This window comes from Pan paniscus, chromosome 5, assembly GCF_029289425.2.
Source record: "Pan paniscus chromosome 5, NHGRI_mPanPan1-v2.0_pri, whole genome shotgun sequence".
NCBI classification, from domain to species: domain Eukaryota; kingdom Metazoa; phylum Chordata; class Mammalia; order Primates; family Hominidae; genus Pan; species Pan paniscus.
Window position 1 is genome coordinate 96,136,296 of NC_073254.2, and position 12,467 is coordinate 96,148,762.

Consider the following 12,467-nt stretch of genomic DNA (forward strand, 5'->3'; position numbering starts at 1 on the left):
GGCATAGAGATGGCAACCATAGACACTGGGGATTACTATAGGGGAGAGTGTGAGAGGGGGCCAAGGGTTGCAAAACTAACTGCTGGGTATTTTGCTCACTATTTTGGTGATGGAATCATTCCTAACCCAAACCTCAGCATCATGCAGTATACTTATGTGAGAAACCTGCACATTTATCCCCTGAATTTAATGTAAATTTGAAATTATAAAAAAATTTTAAATACAAAAATAGTTGTAATCAGATGGATAGTCCTTCAGCTTTCCTCATCTTCCATCATCAACTGTTAACTCTTAACTATCAACTATTAACCTGGATTTGGTGTTTATCATGTCTATGCGTGTTTATATATACTAATGCACAAATATATATTTGTATTATTTTTATGAGTTTTCAAATGTTAAATAAATAATATATTGTACATGTCATTTTACAACTTCTTTATTCAACATTATGTTCTTGAGATTTATTTATATTAATTTATTCATTTCAATTTTGTTTAATATTTCATTAAATAACTGCTGTCAAGTTTATTCTCTGTTGATGGGTATTATAGAAATTTCCATTTTTGCCAATGATAAATGAGAAGTTCCTATTTTTCCACATTCATGCCAACACTTGAATTGTCAGACTTTTTAATTTTGCCAAACTGATGAGTTTAAAATGGTGTCTCATTATAATTTTAATTTGTGTTTCCTATGTATTAGTCTGTTCTCATGCTGCTATGAAGAAATACCCAAGACTGGGTAATTTATAAAGAAAAGAGGTTTAATTTATTTTTATTTTTATTTTTTTAGATGGAGGCTCACTCTGTCACCCAGGCTAGAGTGCAGTGGTACAATCTCAGATCACTGCAACCTCTGCTTCCTGGGTTTAAGCAATTTTCATGCCTTAGCCTCTTGAGTAGCTGGGACTACAGGTGCCCACCACCATGCCCGGCTAATTTTTGTATTTTTAGTAGAGACAGGGTTTCACCATACTCGCCAGGCTGGTCTTGAACTCCTGACCTCATGATCCACCCACCTCGATCTCCCAAAGTGCTGGGATTACAGGTGTGAGCCATGACACCAGGTAAAAAGAGGTTTAATTGACTCACAGTTTCATGTGGGTAGGCAGGCCTTAGGAAACTTACAATCATGGTGGAAAGAGAAGCAAACACTTCCTTTTTCACAAGGCAGCAAGAGAGAGAAGCGCCAGTAGGGGAAATGCCAAATGCTTTCAAAACCATCAGATCTTGTGAGAACTCACTCAGTATCATGAGAACAACATGGAAGAACCTGACCCCATGATCCAATCACTTCCCACTGGGTCTCTCCCATGACGTGAGGATTATGGGAATTATAATTCAAGGTGAGATATGGATGGGGACATGGCCAAACCATATTATTCCACCCCCAAATCTTATGTCCTCACATTTGAAAACACAATCATGCCTTTCCAATGGTCCCCCAAAGTCTTAGGTCATTTCAGCATTAACCCAAAAGTCCAAGTCCAAAGTCTCATCTAAGACCAGGCAAGTCCTTTCCACCTATGAGCTTGTAAACTCAAAAACAAGTTAGTTATTTCTGAGATACAATGAGGGTAGAGGCATTAGGTAAACACACCCATTTCAAATGGGAGAAATTGGCCAAAACAAAGTGGATACAGGCCCCATGCAATTTCGAAATCCAATAGGGCAGTCATTAAACCTTAAGGTGCCAAAATGAACTTTGATTGCATGTTTCACATCCAAGTCATACTGATGAAAGAGGTGGGCCCTCATAGCCTTGGGCAGCTCTGCCCCTATGACTTTGCAGGGTACAGCCCCCCTCCTGGCTGCTTTCATGGGCTGGCATTGAGTGCCTCTGGCTTTTCTAGGACTACAGGACTACAGGTAAATCATTGGATTTACCATTCTGGGGCCTGGAAGATGGTGGCCCTCTTCTCACAGCTCCACTAGGCAGTGCCCCAGTCGGGACTCCGTATGGGGGCTTGGACCCCACATTTCCCTTCTGCACTGCTCTAGCAGAGGTTCTCTGTGAGGGCTCTACCCCCACAGCACACCTCTTCCTGGACATTCAGGCATTTCCATACAACCTCTGAAATCTAGGTGGAGGTTCCCAAACCTCGGTTCTTGCTTTCTCGGCTGCCATAGGACCAACACCATGTGGAAGCTGCCAAGTCTAGGGGCTAGTACCCTCTGAAGCAGTGGCCCAAGCTTTACCTTGGCCACTTTTAGCCATGGCTGGAGCAGCTGGGACTCAGGGCACCAAGGTCTGAGGCTGCACAGAGTAGGGGAGGGGGTCCTGGACCTAGCCCAGGAAAACATTTTTCCCTCCTAGGCCTCCAGGTATGTCATGGGAGAGGCTGCCATGAGGATCTCTGACATTCCCTGGAGACATTTTCCCCATTGTCTTGGTGATTAATATTTGACTCTTGGTTACTTATGCAAATTTATGCAGCTGGCTTGAGTTTCTTCCCAGAAAATTGGTTTTTCTTTTTTACTGCATTTTCCAGGCTGCAAATTTTCCCAAATTTTATGCTGTGTCCTCTCTTGAATGCTTTGCTGCTTAGAAATTTTTTTCTGCTACATACCCTAAATCATTTCTCTCAAGTTCAAATTTCCACAGATCTCTAGGTCAAGGGCAAAAAACCTCCAGTCTCTTTACTAAAACATAGCAAATGTGACCTATACTCCAGTTTCTAAAAAGTTTCTCATCTTCATTTGAGACCACCTCAGCCTGGACTTCATTGTTCATATCACTATCAGCATTTTGGTCAAAGACATTTAAAAGTCTCTGGGAAGTCCCAAACCTTCCCACATCTTCCAGTCTTCTTCTGAGCCCTCCAAACTGTTCCAACCTCTGCATGTTACCCAGTTCCAAAGTTGCTTCCACATTTTCAGGTATTCCTATAGCAGTACCCAACTCCTGGTACCAATTTGCTATATTACTCTGTTCTCATGCTGCTTTGAAGAAATACCTGAGACTGAGAATTCATAAGGAAAAGAGATTTAATTGATTCACACTTCCATATGGCTGGGGAGGCCTCAGGAAACTTATAATCATGGTGGAATGGGAAGCAAACACTTTCTTCTTCACAAGGCAGCAGGAGAGAGAAGTGCCAGCAGGGAAATGCCAGATGCTTATAAAACCATCAGATCTCATGAAAACTCACTCATTATCATGAGGACAGCATGAAGGAAACCACCCTCACCTCCCCCCACAACCATGATCCAACCACTTCCCACCAGGTCCCTCTCATGACATGTGGGAATTATGGGAACTACAATTCAATATGAGATTTGGGTGGGGACACGGCCAAACCTCACTCTGATATCTAGGCATATAGAACAGATTTTCATATGTTTATTGGCCATGAGTTTTTCTTTCTTTCAAATCACCTGTTCATATCTTTTGTCCATTTGTCTTAGCATTATGAATGAGTAGGCCACCATTTCTCCACTGCTTTGTAAAGCCATGTGTATTTTATATGCACAAATATATATTTTGTATATTTATATGCACAAAAATATGTGTTTCCTGGATCTCTATGTTGTTTCATGGGTTTAAGACTTCACTTGTATAATTCTCTTATTTACTGTAGTTTTATAATAATTTTTGATATCTGATAGACCATATCTCCCAGTACTTTCTTCAAAGTATTTGTAGAAATTTCTAGTACTTTGTATTTCCATATTCATTTTAGCAATATTATGTCAAGATCATGAAAACCCTGAAGACATTTTCACTAAATTTTGTTAAATTTGTGGACAAAATTAGAATTGAAATATTTTTTGAGTCTTCTTAATCCCAAAATATGGCATATATTTTATTTCTCTTTAACTTATTCTAATCAGGCTTCTTCTCTTAACAATCCATTGAATATGGTTTGATTGTCAGGATCATGAACAACCTGAACTTGTCAAATCCAGTGGCCACTTCTCTGTCCTTTTCTTGCTTGACTCTTCAGTAGCCTGAAGATTTTTCCACCAGCTCAGCATCTCTGTAGTCTCAGTTTAGATGTCACCTCTTTAGAAAGTTATTTTCCCATTATGCAATTTAAAGTGGCCATACAGTGACTTCTTCCACATAACTTTGAATTCTTTACACACTGCTTATCTCTATCTAATACGGCCTCTGTCAACATCCTGACTTATCTTACACTACTTTCTCTTTTGCTAATTATGTTTTTTTTTTTACTTTTTTCAATACATCAAACTATTCCTCACATTAGGGACATCCTACTTATTTTTCTTTCTGTCCAGAGCTCTTGTCTCTTAAAGATATTTATGTGACTCTCTCCTCATCATCTGTCACCTCCAAAGAGGACTTCCTTGACAACCCAGTCTGAAACCACGCGCTCCAATTATCACCACACAACCCAGTGTATTGTTTTAAAAGTTTGGTCTCTGATTGGAAATTATCCTGTTTATGCATTTGCTTGTTTATTATTAATTTACCCCTAACTCCATCCCACAGAATATATGCTACATAAGAGTAGTAACCTCGCTTATTTTGTATACATCAATACTCAGAACACTGCCTAACACAGAGTTGGGGTTCAACAAGTATTTAGTGAATAAAATAAGCCACTTAATAGCCTAAGACTTATGAAATCCAGTTACTTATTAAATGAAAACACTATTATCTATGAATTGAAAGGAAGAAAGGATGTAGTTCTCAGGTCTAACAAAATAAATTATTATAGTTGACATCTGGCCTTGGTAAATTAACAAATAATTGTTTACAAGTAGCATTTGGATGAATGAAATATAAATCATTATTTTAGATATGAAATAATTTTCAAATAAAAAATATATATAGGTAAGTTTTGTATTTACTGTTTTATACAAATAAGTGAAAAGATAAAAGATTAACAAAATTAAGACAAGGGCAGATTAACCTGCAATAAAGTTAATACCCCAAACTCATGTAGAGTGGTTGAAAAATTCATTTCTAAACATTACAACAGACCCTCCAAAAGGAAACTATGATCAGTTACATGACTCATGCTGTCCATGAGAAAACAAGACAGCAGATCAGGGGAGACTGGAATGTTTTTGGAGCTGAGTCCAGAGAGACTTCTTCAATGGGTTGTCACAACATAGTCTTTATCAACAATATTTGCATAGCTAATAAGATGTGGAGTACCTTAGAGCTCTCCCTCATAACGTTTTCCAATAAATGTTAAAGATAAAATGCCCAAGGGCAAGTGAGTAATTGCTGATATGAAATGAAACAATCATATGGCCTGGTTCTTCAGTGATCTGGCTCAGCAGAGTCTTGCAAGAATGACTTCTTTCTAAGAAGGATGGATGGAAAATTCTTCAGGCAACCCTGTGTGTCATTTTCACAAATGATCATATCATGGGCATTGGGCAGAAGAAAATCTGGTTATACTTCTTGACAGGTAAGGAGAGTACAGATATTTGTGTTATTGAATAAAAACAACCCATGTGCAACAACTATTGGCTGACTTGGGAATAGGTTAACTTTCTTTTATGAAAAGTGAAGCACCTAATGAGGATATACACCTGATTAAAAAAAGCTGCCTCCAGAAAAAGAAAAGTCAGGGCTTCTCTTACAAAGCAGTCCTGGTTCTGCTCTGATAATAGAATGAATGGGTATCTTACCCCTGAGTTACCTCTGCACCACAGGTAATGCCTATATACTCATAATCCTACATCCTGGATGCATTATTCACTGGGATTCTGAAGCCAAGGTAAGGTCACATGTATCATCACAGATTCAGACTTAAGCAGTTTTAGATACTTCTGCTTTCGTTAGGCCCATATGTACCTGGACCCTGGCCAAGGTGTCCCATCCAGGAGTCAGGCTTTCCTAAGCAATATTAGCTCCTCCTGGTTTCTGCAGATGCAGAGGTCTTCCTCTTTTTTCAAAGACTCCTTGAATGCCACTCAGGCTGCACATTGTTTTCTCTGGCTATTACTATCTAACATTGGCTTGTTCCTTCATCCAACAAATATTTATTATGCTTTGCAGGGTATCACATCTTCAGGCAGAAGATAGTTATGTTTTGCGATTCCCATTAGACAACCAAGTTGTGTTGTTGTACAGGCAGTTGGATAAACAAGTCTGAGGTTGACTGCAGGCCAGGGTCAGAGATATAGATGTCATTTTTGAAGCTTGGGATTGGATAAGGTTATTTAGGAAGTGAGAACAGATAGATAGGGAGAATAATATCACCAAAGCCCCAATTTTTTTAAAGCAACATTGAATGCTTGGCCTTAATAATAAGACTCTGATGGGTTTCTGCTTTCCCCCTCCTCTGCAGGCTGTCAAGCACTTCTCTGCCCAAGCACCATTTTTCCTGCTTAAAATAGGCCTCCAAAGTCTTTAGATATCAGTCAGACTAGTCTTCGGCCTTGAGTTAACTCATTTAATTGCTTTATTTGATGCGTGCTGAACATACATGAGAAGAGAGAGGACTCCGAAGCTCTTAAAACCCCAATTCAAATCTAGCATGTTATATATACATTTTTTGAGTTCCTTGCAGAATAATTCTCCATGATCAGTTCCCCATTAGGACTTTTAGATCAGGAAACCAGAGTCATCAGGAAGTGTCTCTGGCCTATAAAAATCCTGAGTTTTATACCTTTGTAGGGGTCAAAACTAATACCCCAAAATATGACACTTTGTAAATGCTGAACTAAAAAAAAGAGTCCCAGGGTCCGTCTTACTACATCCATCTCTTCACCCACTCTGTCTCCCACAAAGCATAGGATCCTCTGAAGTTCCCTTATCTGGCAAAAGTCTGGATCCATTAAAGTAGTAAACAATTACTTCTGGTCCCTTGCCTGACTTTTCATGAACTAAACCCATATTGCAGGAAGGAAGACTAGTCTATCAACAAACCTAGACGAACCATTGTCTGCTCTGTGGGCCAAACATTGTCCTAGACCATTGTGTGTTCTTCAAGCCCATTGAATTCTCCTAGTAATCATTTGTTTCCTCTTGAGAGACTTCCCCTTCTTGCCCTTCCCATAACCTATTTTGTCAGAGTCCAAGCCCCCATTCTTTCTTTTTTTTTGTTTCTTCATTTCTTTATTTTTATTTTCTTCTTCATTTTTTCTTTATTTTTATTTTTTATTTCAATTGGTTTTTTGGGGAAATAGGTGGTATTTGGTTATATGGATAAGTTCTTTAGTGGTGATTTCTGTGATTTTGGCATACCTGAGAAGTGTACACTGTACCCAATGTGTAGTCTTTCATCTCTCACCTTCCTCCCACCCTTTCCCCCAAGTCCCCAAACTCTACGTATCATTCTTATGCCTTTGTGTCCTCACAGCTTGGCTCCCACTTATGAGTGAGAACATCCAATATTTATTTTTCTATTCCTGAATTACTTCACTTAGAATAATGGCCTCCAATTCCATCCAGGTTGCTGTGAATGCCGTTATTTCTTTCCTTTTTATGGCGGAGTATTATTCCATGGTGTATACATATAACACATTTTTTAACCCAGTCAGTTGATGAGCACTTGGGATGGTTCCATACTTTTGCAATTGCGAATCATGCTGCTATAAATAAACATGCATGTGCAAGCATGTTTTTCATATGATGAGTTCTCTGGGTAGATACCCAGTAGTGGGATTGCTGGAGCAAATGATAGATCTACTTTTAGTTCTTTAAGGAATTTCCATTCTGTTTTCCATAGTCATTGTACTAGTTTACATTCCCACCAGCAGTGTGAAAGTGTTCCCTTTTCACTACATCCACACAAACATCTATTATTATTATTATTATTTTTTATTATGGCCATTCTTGCAGGAGAAAGATGGTGTTGCATTGTGGTTTTGATTTGCATTTCCCTGATCATTAGTGATGTTGAGCATATTTTCATATGTTTGTTGGCCATTTGTATATCTTCTTTTGAGAATTGTCTACTCATGTCCTTATGCCACTTTTTGGTGGGATTGTTTGTTTTTTGCTTGCTGATTTGTTTGAGTTCCTTGTAGATTCTGACTATTAGGCCTTTGTTGGATGCATAGTTTGCAAATATTTTCTCCCACTTTGTGGGTTGTCTGTTTCATCTGCTGATTATTTCTTTTGCTGTGCAAAAGCCTTTTAGTTTAATTAAGTCCCGTTTATTTATCTTTGTGTTTCTGTTGCATTTGCCTTTGGGTTCTTGGTCATAAAGTCTTTGCCTAAAGCCAATGTCCAAAAGAGTTTTTCTGATGTTATCTTCTAGGGTTTTTATGGGTTCAAGTCTTAGATTTAAGTCTTTGATCCATCTTGAGTTGATTTTTGTGTAAGGTGAGAGATGAGGATCCAGTTTCAGTCTTCTACATCGGGCTTGCCATTTATCCCAGGACTATTTGTTGAATAGGGTGTCCTTTCCCCGCTTTGGTTTTTGTTTGCTTTGTCGAAGATCAATTCGCTGTTAAGTAATTGGCTTTCTTTCTTGGTTCTCTCTTCTGTTCCATTGGTCTACATGCCTATTTTAATATCAGTACCATGCTGTTTTGGTGACTGCAGCCTTATAGTATAGTTTGAATTTGGGTAATGTGATGCCTTTGGATTTGTTCTTTTTGCTTAGTCTTGCTTTGGCTATGTGGGCTCTTTTTTGGTTTTATGTTAATTTTAGGATTGTTTTGTCTAGTTCTGTGAAGAATGATGGTGGTATTTTGATTGGAATTACATTGAGTTTGCTGTTTTGGTGACTGCAGCCTTATAGTATAGTTTGAAGTTGGGTAATGTGATGCCTTTGGATTTGTTCTTTTTGCTTAGTATTGCTTTGGCTGTGTGGGCTCTTTTTTGGTTCTATGTTAATTTTAGGATTGTTTTGTCTAGTTCTGTGAAGAATGATGGTGGTATTTTAATGGGAATTACATTGAATTTGTACATTGTGTTTGGCAGTATGGTCATTTTCACCAAATTGATTCTACTCATCCATGGACATGGAATGTGTTTCCATTTCTTTGTGTCATCTATAATTTCTTTAGCAGTGTTTTGCAGTTTTCTGTCTAGAGGTCTTTCACCTCCTTGGCTAGAAATATTCCTAAGGTTTTTTTCTTTTTTGCAGCTGTTGTGAAAGGGATTGAGTTCTTGATTTGATTCTCAGCTTGGTTGCTGTTGATGTATAGCATTGCTACTTGTTTGTGTACGTAGATTTTGTATCCTGAAATTTTACTAAATTTTCATTTATCAGATATAAGAGCTTTTTGGATGAGTCTTTAAGGTTTTTGTGGTTTTTGATTTGCATTTCCCTGATCATTAGTGATGATTACATGATTTCTAGGAATATGATTATATCATCGGTGAATGACTGTTTGACTTCCTCCTTACTGATTCAGATGCCCTTTATTTTTTTCTTTTGTCTGATTGCTCTGACTAGGACTTCCAGTACTATGTTGAATAGAAAGTGGTGAAAGTGGGCATCCTTGTCTTGTTCCAATATTCAGGCAGAATGCTTTCATGTTTCCTCCATTCAGTATAATGTTAGCTATGGGTTTGTCATAGATGGCTTTTATTACCTTAAGGTATGTCACTTCTATGCCAATTTTGCTAAGGGTTTTAATTATAAAGGGATCCTAGATTTGTCAAACCCCTTTTCTGCACCTGTTGGGATTATTATGTGATTTTTGTTTCTAATTCTGTTTATGTGGTGTGTCATATTTATTGACTTGCATATGTTAAACATCCCTGCATCCCTGGTATGAACCCACTTGCTCATGTTGGATTATCTTTCTGATATGCTGTTGGATTCGGTTAGCTAGTATTTTGCTGAGGATTTTTGCATCTATGTTTATCAGGGATATTGGTCTGTAGTTTTCTTTTTTTGTTATGTCCTTTCCTGGTTTTGGAATAAAGGTGATACTAGCTTCATAGAATGATTTAGGGAAAATTTCCTTATTATCTATTCTTTGGAATAGTGTCAATGGGATTGATACCAATTCTTCCTTGAATGTCTGATAAAATTCAGACATGAATCTGTCTGGTCTTGGAATTTTTTTTTTTTTTGGTAACTTTTTAATTACCATTTCAATCTTGCCACTTATTATTGGTCTGTTCAGAGTTTCTATTTCTTCCTGGTTTAATCTAGGAGGGTTGTACATTTTCAAAAATTTGACCATATTTTCTAAGTTTTCTAGTTTGTGTATGTAAAGGTGTTCATAGTGGCCTTGAATAAATTTTTGTATTTCTGTGGTATTGGTTGCAATATCTCTTGTTTCATTCCTAATTGAGCTTATTTGGATATTCTCTCCTTTTTTTCTTGGTTAACTTTGCCAGTGGTCTATCAATTTTGTTTATCTTTTCAAAGAACTGCTTTTTGTTTCACTTATCTTTTGTATTTTCATTTTGTTTCAATTTCATTTAGTTCTGCTCTGATCTTTATTATTTCTTTTCTTTTGTTGAGTTTGGGTTTGGTTTGTTCTTGCTTCTGTTGTACCTTGATGTGTGACCTTAGATTGTCTGTTTGTGTTCTTTCAAACTTTTTGAAGTAGGCATTCAATGCTATGAACTTTCTTCTTAGCACCACTTTTGCTGTATCCCCGAGGTTTTGATAGGTTATGTCACTACTGTCATTCAGTTCAAAGATTTTTAAATTTCCATCTTGATTTCATTGTTGACCTAATGATCATTCAGGAGAAGTTATTTAATTTTCATGTATTTGCATGGTTATAAGGCTTCCTTTTGGAGTTGATTTCTAATTTTATTCCACTGTGATCTGAGAGAGTTGATATAAATTTCAATTTTCTTAGATTTATTGAGACTTGTTTTGTGTCCTGTCATATGGTCTATCTTGGAGAATGTTTCATATGCTGAATAATAGAATGTGTATTCTGCAGTTGTTGGGTAGAATGTTCTGTAAATATCTGTTAAGACCATTTGTTCTAGGGTGTAGTTTATGTACATTGTTTCTTTGTTGACTTTCTCTCTTGATGACCTGTGTAGTGCTAGTGGAGTACTGAAGTCCCCAGTATTATTGTGTTGCTATGTATCTCATTTCTTAGGTCTAGTAGCAATTGTTTTTATAAATTTGGGAGCTCCAGTGTTTGTTAGGTGCATGTATATTTAGGATGGATATTTTCCTGTTGGACTAGTCCTTTTGCCATTATATAATGTTTCTCTTTGTCTTTTTTAACTCTTGTTGCTTTAAAGTCTGTTTTGTCTGATATAAGAATAGTTACTCTCACTCGCTTTTGGCGTCCATTCACATGGTATATCTTTTCCACCTCTTTACCTTAAGTTTGTGTGAGTCCTCATGTGTTAGGTGAATCTCTTGAAGACAGCAGATACTTGGTTGGTGAATTCTTATCCATTCTTCCATGCTGTATCATTTAAGAGGAGCATTAAGCCACTTGCATTCAATGTTAGCATTGAGATGTGAGGTACTATTCTATTCATTGTGCTAGTTGTTGCCTGAATATCTTTTTTTAATTGTGCTATTGTTTTGTAGATCCTGTGAGATTTATGCTTTAAGGAAGTTCTTTTTTGGTATATTTCAAGGATTTGCTTCAAGATTTAGAGCTCCTTTGAGCAGTTATTGAAGTGCTTACACCCCCATCTTTCTGTAACCTTGAGGTGATATATAAGTTTCTGTACCCCACTGGAGGGGTTGGGTCTTTATTCTGAAGGCTCCCATGTTACATGTTAAATAAATTCGTATGCCTTTTCTCCCATAAATCTAATTTTTGTGAGCTCATTTTTCAGTGAACCTTCAGAGGGCCAGGGTGAATATTCTCTTTGGTCCTTATACCTTTTTAACTGCTCTTCCTGTCATTTGATAAATAAAGCAGGAGAGCTTGCTCTTTGCTTTCCTATTTACCAATGGTGAGAGAAACATCATCTCTTTAAGACGTGTAGTCCAAAGTGTGCACTGATCCTCATATTCTGCTCTAACCTATGGCAAAGCTCCCACAGAACAATTTCTATTTTGCCAGCATCCAATCAGGTGTGAGAACGTACTGTAGAGGAAAGTTGTTGAGCATGGTGGAAGACACTTTATGGAAATGTAAAGAGTTTGCAAAAACAGTTATAAGTGGTGCTTACTTTGGCAATACATATAATAAAATTGGAATGATACAGAGTGGATTAAAATGGCCCTTGTATAAGAATGACATGGAAACTCATAAAGAGTTCCATATTTTTACATAGAGACAAAACCTATGACTCACTGGCATCCCTGAAAGAGTAAGAGAGAGCAAGCAATGTGGAAAACATATTTGAAGATATAGTCCATGAAATTTTCCCCAATCTTGCCAGAGAGGTTGATATTAAAATTCAGAGAATTTAGAAAACCCCTACAAGATATTATACAATGCAACAATCCCCAAAGCACATAGTTATCAGATTCTCCAAGGTCTGCAATAAAGAAAAAATATTAAAGGCAGCTAGACAGAAGGGAAGGTCACCAGCAAAGGGAACCTCATCAGGCTAACAGTAGAGCTTTCAGCAGAAATCCTACAAGCCAGAAGAGATTGAGGCCTATAATTAGTATACTTAAAGAAAAGAAATTAAAA

The 12,467-nt window shown here is 37.4% G+C and overlaps 1 non-coding gene across 1 annotated transcript; it reads left to right on the forward strand.

The window, feature by feature from the left end:
* Nucleotides 1-11,989: 11,989 nt before the first annotated feature.
* LOC112440196 (U6 spliceosomal RNA) lies at nucleotides 11,990-12,096 on the forward strand. Its single transcript, XR_003028382.1, has one exon. It is a non-coding gene; the product is annotated as a U6 spliceosomal RNA (small nuclear RNA).
* Nucleotides 12,097-12,467: the final 371 nt, after the last annotated feature.